Source organism: Mobula hypostoma, chromosome 2 (assembly GCF_963921235.1).
Source record: "Mobula hypostoma chromosome 2, sMobHyp1.1, whole genome shotgun sequence".
NCBI lineage: Eukaryota > Metazoa > Chordata > Chondrichthyes > Myliobatiformes > Myliobatidae > Mobula > Mobula hypostoma.
In genome coordinates, this window is record NC_086098.1 from 173,224,924 (window position 1) to 173,233,727 (window position 8,804).

The window sequence follows — 8,804 nt, forward strand, 5'->3', positions numbered from 1 at the left end:
CTTTCCAGCAGTCCAATATCTACTCTCCCCTCTCTTTTACACTTTATATATCAGAAGAAACTTTTGGTGTCATCTTTCATATTATTGGCAAGCTTAATTTCATATTCTGTCTTTTCCTTCTTTATGACTTTTTTAGTTGCCTTCTGTTGGTTTATGAAAGATTCCCAATCCTCTAACTTCCCACTAATTTTTGCTGTATTAGATGCTGTCTCTTTGGCTTTTATGTTGTCAGCCAGGGTTGCATCATCCTGCTACTTCCAGCTGAACTAAAGTCAATAACAATTGTGTCATACTCATCCAGATTCAAAGATGAATCTCTGAATACAGTTCAGTCTATGGATTCAAAGCAGTCCGACAACCATTCCTATGCTTCCCTAGTCCATACCTTTGGGGTCCTCACTACTGGTGCTGTAGTCTTCAGTCTCTGCCTATTCTCAGGGGGTAGAAGTACAGCCAGGTGATCAGACTTTCCATAGTGAGGGCATGGAAGAGCACGGAGGGCATTCTTGATGATGGTGTAACAATAGTCCAACGTGTTGTTTCCTCTGGTACTACAAATGATTTGTTGATGGTAAATATTTAGTGAGTTAAAATCCCCCAAAATGATGATGAAGGCATCAATTTCTGCTGTTTCGTGCATGTTGATCCCATTGCTCAGATCGTCCAAAGCCTGTTTGACATTGGTTGAGGTGAAAAGTACACTGGTTCCAAAATGATCTCAGAAATTTCCTGCAGCAGGTAAATTGGAAGGCACTTAATTGCGAGATATTCCAGGTCTGGTGAGCAGATTTGGGTCAGCACTGGTACGTTTGTGCACCGAGGAGTAGATCATGAGGCACACACCTCCACCCCTGCTTTTGAGATATCAATAGTCCTATCCTGACAGTGTATAGTAAACCTGACAATCTGAATCACTACATCCGGTATGGAAGGGGTTAACCAGGATTCTGTGAAACTAATGAAGCATGAGGTCCTAAATTCCCTCTGATACAGCACCCTAGCTCTGAGATCTTCGATTTTATTTACTGGAGACTGTATGTTTGCCAGCAAGATTTCATGAGTCTAAAGCTCCATTTTTTTAAATGCACTTGTATTCCTGACCTGCAGCCATGCTTCCAACATGGAATCCAGTGAGAAGTGTGGCTTTGTTTCCATTGGTTTTAAGCAGTGACAGTTTATTCAATTGCATTGCAATGTCTTTATTAACTGTACAGAACTTGGACGTATTTATGATTCCCATCTGTATCAGGCTGAAATGGGAATATTTAATATCCATTGAGCTCTGGTGCTACTCGAGATCGCCACTCAATAGGTGCCCCAGAAGTCCTCATAGACTGGTCAGTTTTCACCGGCTCCTCTCTCATAACTCCGCAATTCCTTTTATTCCACTGTAATACTGATATATGTGGCATTAGCTTCTCCTTCTCAAATAGCAGGGTGAATTCTGTCATATTGTGATCACTGGCTCTTAAACGTTCCTTTACCTTAAGTTCTCTGCTCAATTCCAGTTCATTGCACAACACCCAATCCAGAATAGCTGATCCCCTTGTGGGCTCAACCTCGAGCTGCTCTAAAAAGATGTCTTGTAGCATTCTACATACCCCCTTCTTGAGATCCAGAATCAACTTGATTTTCCCAATCTACCTGGATATTGAAATCCCCCATGACTATCGTAACCTTGCCCCTTTGACATCCATTATCTACTTCCAGTTGTAATTTGTAAACCACATCTTTGCTACTGTTTGGGGTCTATATATAACTCCCACCAGGTTCTTTTTACCTTTGCAGTTTCTGAGCTCGACCCACAATGATTGTACACCTTTCGATCCTATGTTACCTCTTTCTAATGATTTGGTTGTATTTTCTCCAACAAAGCCACCCACTCCCTCTGCCTACCTACCTGTTCTTTCGATACAATGTGTGTCCATCGACATTACGCTCCTAGCTATAATTTTCTTGAAACTTGAATTCAGTAATACCCACAATGCCATACATGCTATTCTGCAACTGTGCTACAGGTTCATCTACCTTATTCCATATACAGGCTCCCCCATGGGTGGTATTTGTCCTTCCTCCATGAAGCCTTTCATCTAAACAAAGCACCTTGTGCAACAGGGATGGCATCCTCAGCCATCTTCCTTCTGTCTTCTCCCAGCTTCTGCCAAAAAGTAATTCAACCCACACCACAGTGTCCATCACAAAAACTTCTCCATGCAGTGTTCTCTAGAACCTTCTCCCAATTCCACCATCTTGATTGGCATTCCAAAGTTGAATACCATAGCCTCTTATCTTTAGCTCAAGCCCAACCATGCTAAGAGCAGAACAGACTGCTCTTACAGAACTGCTGAAATGAAATACCTACAGCATTGTAAAAATCTTAACCAGGGCGTTACACAATGAATGCACGAAAATAAGCAACGGGACTCATTATATTTCCTTGGGAGTAAAAGTCCCTAATTATTGTTACTAATTCCTCAATCATTGATAATCCCTGCTCAAAATTATAATGGCATTCGAGAGAATTTGGGCATATGCTCTCAAAAACGTTTGCTCTCCTAGACGGTCATTTGTAACATTACAATCCCTGTAGGCATTGACTGTCACAGACTGCGGTCGATGTTTTATTGTACATTGGATTTTATTTGTACATTTACAAATTTTATCAAACTCACTTGAAATGTTCTCTCTCCGTCAAGAGGAGATTGATGGTCTGGAGGCTGAAGTGGCTGCAGCTGTTCCCTCAGAACCTGTGGACGTTCAACTCAAGGCAGAAGATCTCATTATAAATGTGAGTACTTGCTCGTTAATGATGGAGAGGAGAGTTCTCCATACATCTGGCAGATTGTGCCATTATGGAACCAAACCCTTCAGCCAGTCATCAGGTACCCATTTACCTCATCCTACCCTCACCTATTTTATTCTCCACATGTTCCTATTGACTCAGTACAGATTCCAGCACTCACCTACATACCAAGGGTACATTAGTGGTCAATTAATCTACAAATGTGCACAGTTTGGGATTTGGGAGAAAATCTGAGACCCCAAGGAATTCCCCTTGGTTACAGGGAGAGCCTGCAAACTCCACATAGACAGTCCCTGAGGTCAGGATTAAACCCGGGTTACTGACTCTGGCAATCACCAAACACCCGTGCACACATCTCATTTGAATCTTCCCTCATTTCCATCAAATCCCCCCAGATCCTATCACTTACCCACACTGTAGGTGTAATTTACCACAGACATTTAACCCGTATGTCATTGGGATGTGGCAGGGGGAGGAGAAGATGGTGGCACAATGCAGCGCGCGCGGCCACTCCGAAATGATATCATATGTGTTAACTAGGGGCCGTGCACAATCCTGATTTGATGGAGACAGACATGAGAAGCATGGAGGAACATCTGGTGAAACTCTTGAAATGCCTGCTTTGCTGCCGCTGCTACTGTGCAATCGAGAATCTCCAGAGGGGAAGGACCCAAATCCTTGGCTTTGCCTATTGCCTGTTGCCAGGGCCGGGGTCGAAGCACTCAGCAGAGATGGTGCTCGGTGCTCGGTGTCGGAGGACTGGTCAGAGGCTCAAAGTTTTCGGACAGACTCAATCAAGGGTGGGCTGTGGTCGGGTGCTTCCAGGCTGCTGCATCGGCAAGTTTGCGATGCTGGAAGCTCAAGGCAGGAAGAGTTTTTTTTCTTCCTTCTACCGTCTGTGTGAAATGATGGGACTTTCAAGACTTTTTTTTACCATGCCCATGGTCTGTTTTTCATCAATTACGATATTGCTCTGCCCTGTTGTAACTATATATGTTATAATTATGTGGTTTTTGTCAGTTTTTCTGGTGGTTTGTCTTGTGTTTCTGTGATATCATTCTGGAGAAACATTGTATCATTTCTTAATGCATGCATTACTAAATGACAATAAAAGAGGACTGTATGTCCTCATAATCTAATCTAATCTAATATAAACTGGTGAACCTCAGGAAAATCTGTGTCTTCACAGGGAAATTGTGTAACCTCTGTACAGGAGTTCGGGATTGAGCCTGCGCTGTGGAACTAAGAGGCTGCACTTCTATAAATAGAGTACCTTTCATAATCGATGGGCTTGTGACCAGTGCGATAAAAAAAAATTGTTTTACTTTGTGGCTGTTTACAAGAGAGTAATTTGCTTTTTACCGTAACTAAAGTTTCTCACACTAGGTTATTCCAATGAACTACGGGATGAAAGAGAAAAACTCCATTAATAAGGTTCGATTCTACTGCAAGAATAACCCTGACCAGGCCTTCCGAATCAGAAGAGAGCAGGTAACCTCCCGAGCATCAGAGGTATAAACACATCTGGCTGCTGAAGCAGTGTGTGAACTTGTTTCCTTCCAGCCTTGCACCAGCCACTGTTGGGGGTGTGACAGGGGCTCTCATTGTGGGCTTTCCAGTCTCTTCAGTTTGCTTCCCAGCCATCATAGTCTCTGGCCATCGCACTGGGATCCAGCTATGAACTTGGTGTGTCTGTGATCTGAACCTTGCTCCATTGCTCTAGGAAGCTCATTGTGGTCAGGTTGTCATAACAGGATAGTTTGGACAGGCTTAACATGCATTTCCTGGACTTTATAAATGTGTGAGGATATTCGTATGAAACATAGTCTAACGGGGCTTGCCATGATTGAAGTGGAAAGGGTGTTTTCTTTTTGAAACTGTAGAGCTAGGCGTTCAGTTTTAAAAATAGATGGTTGCTTGTTTAAGAGGTGAGGCAAAGCCTTTTCTCTCAGTGATCATGCATCCTTGGAACGTTTTTCTTTGAAGCAGAGAACTTGGGTATTTTTAAGACAAAGGCATGTAAAATACTGGGTGGTCACTGTGGGTAGTCAAGATTGTCAATTGGAAGTTACAACAGATTAGTCATGATCTTACTGGAAGGTACAATAGGCTTGAGGGGCTGTGTGGCCAACGAACTCGTATGTTTGTATATCTCCTCATGGTTGTGGGTATTAATCTCTCTCTCTCTCTCTCTCTGGTGCCCACCCAGGTATCTCAGATACTACCAGAGAGGTTTTCAGAGCAGCTGATCCAAGTGTACTGCAAGAAGACCGACGAGATGACTGTGCAAGCTGCACGGAAGCACTTTGCCCAATGGTGTAGGACCAGGAAGTTACCCAAGCCATGGGTAAGAAGAGTGAGATGTCACAGTGCTACTGTAATAGCTTCTGCAAAGTCGTAAGATAAAATTATGATGGGTATTGATAGGTAAAAGCTAACAAGCTTTTGAGATTGGGTGAGATTACAACCAGAGGTCGGTCATGGGTTAAGGGTGAAAGGAGAAATATTGAAGGAGATCATGAAGGGGAGCTTCATCACTCAAAGGGTAGTAACAGCGTGGAATGAAGTGGTGGATTCAAACTTAGTTTCAACATTTAAGAGAAATTTGGATAGATACATGGATGGGAGGGGTACAGACGGTGGTGGTCCGGGTATAGTTTGATGGCACAAGGCAGATTAATAGTTTGGGATGGACTGGATGGGCCAAAGGGCCTGTTTCTGTGCTGTAATGTCATGTGACTATCATGGGCATACATACCCTGCATACAGATGCCACAGATTAGCTTTTTGCTGCTCTCTGCCTCCTGCCCAATGGCAACGACAGGAAGAGGGATGAGGTGCTGAATGATCTCACTGTCCTGAGACATTGCCTCTTGCAGATGTTCTCAATCCTTTCTGTTTGGCTGTTATACTCAGGAAATATTAGTGTTGGTTTTCGTCTGCTGTGAGTGTGTGAGCTTCTCCAGTCACAGTTTGACGTTTGTCATGCAAGGAGACTGTGGAAATGTCCCCTTTCCTTCCTCAGAAATAATGGCAAGGAGAAGATGGGTGGGAGGGATTTGCAACCTGAGGGGGTGGAAGGGGCTTTCGTTGAAAGGTGAGATCAGTGTGGATTTGGAGATGTGTGGCAGCATGGTGTGGAAGTGCAAGGAAATTGTTTTTCTTAAGCCCTTTTCAAGTTTAAATACCGTGAAGTGATTTTCTTTTCTCTTCATAATGGTGGTTAATCATTGCATGTTTGTATCTACCTGCGGGATAGTGATGATACTGACCCTGAGCCGGTGTCCAGACAAGCCCAGGAGTGACGATCAATCACATCGTTAGACGTGGAGCGATAAAGCTGTTTAAGTAGAAAGAGAATGTTGTAGCTCTTCAAGTAGGAAGAGTGGGGAATTTCCTGTGCATCATGTAATTGTTTTATTTCTCATTCTTGTTGGTTTAATCTCATAGTTTCCTTGGTTCTTTTCCGATTCCCAGTTTACAGTGGTGAAAAGTACAATGGTTTACAGTTGCTTCAATGGTGAAAAGAGATCTTCATGCAAAGAAATTGAAATCTAAATGACTTAGGAGCAAGTTAGCTGAGAAGAATTGTTTCCTTTTTCAACACAATATCTTATTGATTGATTGCTCCCTGTTCCAGCTGGTACCTAACCTCAAACTGTAAACCATGTAGTTTGTGTCACCATGCAGAGCATTACAGAGTGTGGAATGCAGCATTCAGAGTAAACATATCTTTAGTTCACCCCCTCTGATTTCTGCAGGGATCGCTGCCTCCGCAATTCCCTTGTCCATTCTCCCTTCCCTCCAGGCACTCAGCCCCTTTTTACTGGGTGTCTCTAGAAATGGCTCATTAGTCCCTCACTAACAGCGAGAAACCCACCTTTCTCAGGCTCCGTGCGTCTACGGTGTATACGACTTTTGGTCCCGCCAAATCTGTGAGGTTGAGATGTCTTGCCCACCCGAACCCCAGTTTGTGTGAATGCTGTGTGATTTCCTGCCCCCAGCAAGAAACAACATCATACACTACATAGAATTGTAAAGAAGTATATTTAAGAATGGTAACCTAAGCAACCATCTATTAAAGGAAAGAAAGAAAAAACACAAAAGGGCCCATATACCAAAACTGTCACGTGTGCACAGTGGAACTCAAGTCTTCCAGAAACCATTGTCTTTGATGTACAAACTGCATCTTCTGAATGTTGTTTGTAATCCATCTCGAACAAATGGGTTTCCTACGGGAGTAGTGGTCCTTCTTCCTCAAAGCCATTCATCTGCACAAGGCACCTCATGTAACAGGGACGAAATCCTCAGCCTGTCTCCCTCTTTTCCCAGCTGCTGCCAACAAAAACCTTGATCCACACTAAAAACTCTCTGCCCAGCGTTCTCTAGAACCTTCTCCCAAATCCACTATCTTTATTGGTGGAGACCACATTCCTAAATTGAACAGTAAAGGCCCTTGTTCAGCTCAAACCCAAACAGGCTGAAAGCAGAACAGACTGCTCTCACAGAACTGCTGAAATGAAATACCTACAGCATAGTAGGTATATAACTACAGCATACCTACAGCATAAGTTTTGGAATCAGTTCAGTGTTAGGGTGAGTGAAGTTATCCAACACTGAACTGAATCCACAACCTATGGACTCACTTTGGTGAGTCTTTGCCGGATAATGAATCTCATGAGAATAGCATATAGCAAGGGTCTTCTTTGGGTTCCGTTTTAGGAACTTTGCTTCCTTTTATTTCTTCTAAATTGTATAAACAAATGAATAATCCAATAGTTAAGCACACTTTACGTTTATGGTTTCAATTTCAAAGATTTTTTGGGTTTAATCAATTTATTTTAGCAAGTCCTATTATATCTAATTTCCTTTTTCAACCTTCCACTATGGATCAGGCTTACTTTGATTGGAAAACCAAAGGTATAGTACGTTTTCGTGATTTATTTTTGGATAATTGTTTCATGTCTTTTGATCAACTTTCTAATAAATATAACTTACCCAGATCTCACTTTTTTAGATATCTTCAGATTAGAAACTTTTTAATTACTGCTTCTCCTAATTTTCCACACTTATATCCAATGGATACTTTGGAAAAAATTTTAGATTTAAATCTTTCTCAGAAAAGTGTTGTAGCAATTATATATAATATAATTATGAATTTATGTCCTGATGTTTCCAATAAAATTAAAGCTGATTGGGAAAGAGAATTTAAGATTATTATACTGATTGAAAAATGGGAAAAAATTCTTCAATTGGTTAATTCATCCTCTGTATGTGCTAAGCATGTGTTGATACAGTTTAAAGTAGTGCACAGGACTCATATGTCCAAAGATAAACTATCTCATTATTATTTTTATATTAATCCAATATGTGACAGATGTCATTGCGAGATAGCCTCTTTAACTCACATGTTTTGGTCATGTCCTTTGTTGGAAAGATATTGGAAAGATATTTTTGACATTATTTCAACGGTTTTGAATATAGACTTACAACCTCATCCAATTACTGCTATTTTTGGATTACCAATGATAGACTCAAATTATTTAACCTCTTCAGCACATAGGATGATTGCATTTCTTACTTTAATGGCTAGAAGATCCATTTTGCTGAATTGGAAAGAGATTAACCCTCCTACCATATTTCATTGGTTTTCACAAACTATGTTGTGTTTGAATTTGGAAAAAATTAGAAGTGTGGTTTATGACCCTTCCATTAAATTTGAAAAAACTTGGAGGCCATTCATTCAGCATTTTCATATGATGTAATTTGACCATTTCCAAACTTATTTTACTTCTCTGTACTGTTGGTTGAGAGGAATGGAGTCGTTGACACTAAGGTTTTCTTCTCTTCCATTTTTACGTTGTTAGAATTGCCCAAGTCTTTTTAGTTTAGTTGACTAATTCTGTTTAGTTTAGTTTTTTTTGGGGTGGGGTTTGGTTTTTTTTTTTGTTTTTTTTTCTTTTTCATGATTTTTCTCCAGTTTTTTTTTTGTCCTGTATTA

At 41.3% G+C, this 8,804-nt stretch overlaps 1 pseudogene; it reads left to right on the forward strand.

Annotated features, from left to right (window-relative positions):
* The window catches only part of LOC134357753 (deoxynucleoside triphosphate triphosphohydrolase SAMHD1-like), a 73,050-nt pseudogene extending 65,858 nt beyond the window's left edge, over nucleotides 1-7,192 (forward strand).
* Nucleotides 7,193-8,804: the final 1,612 nt, after the last annotated feature.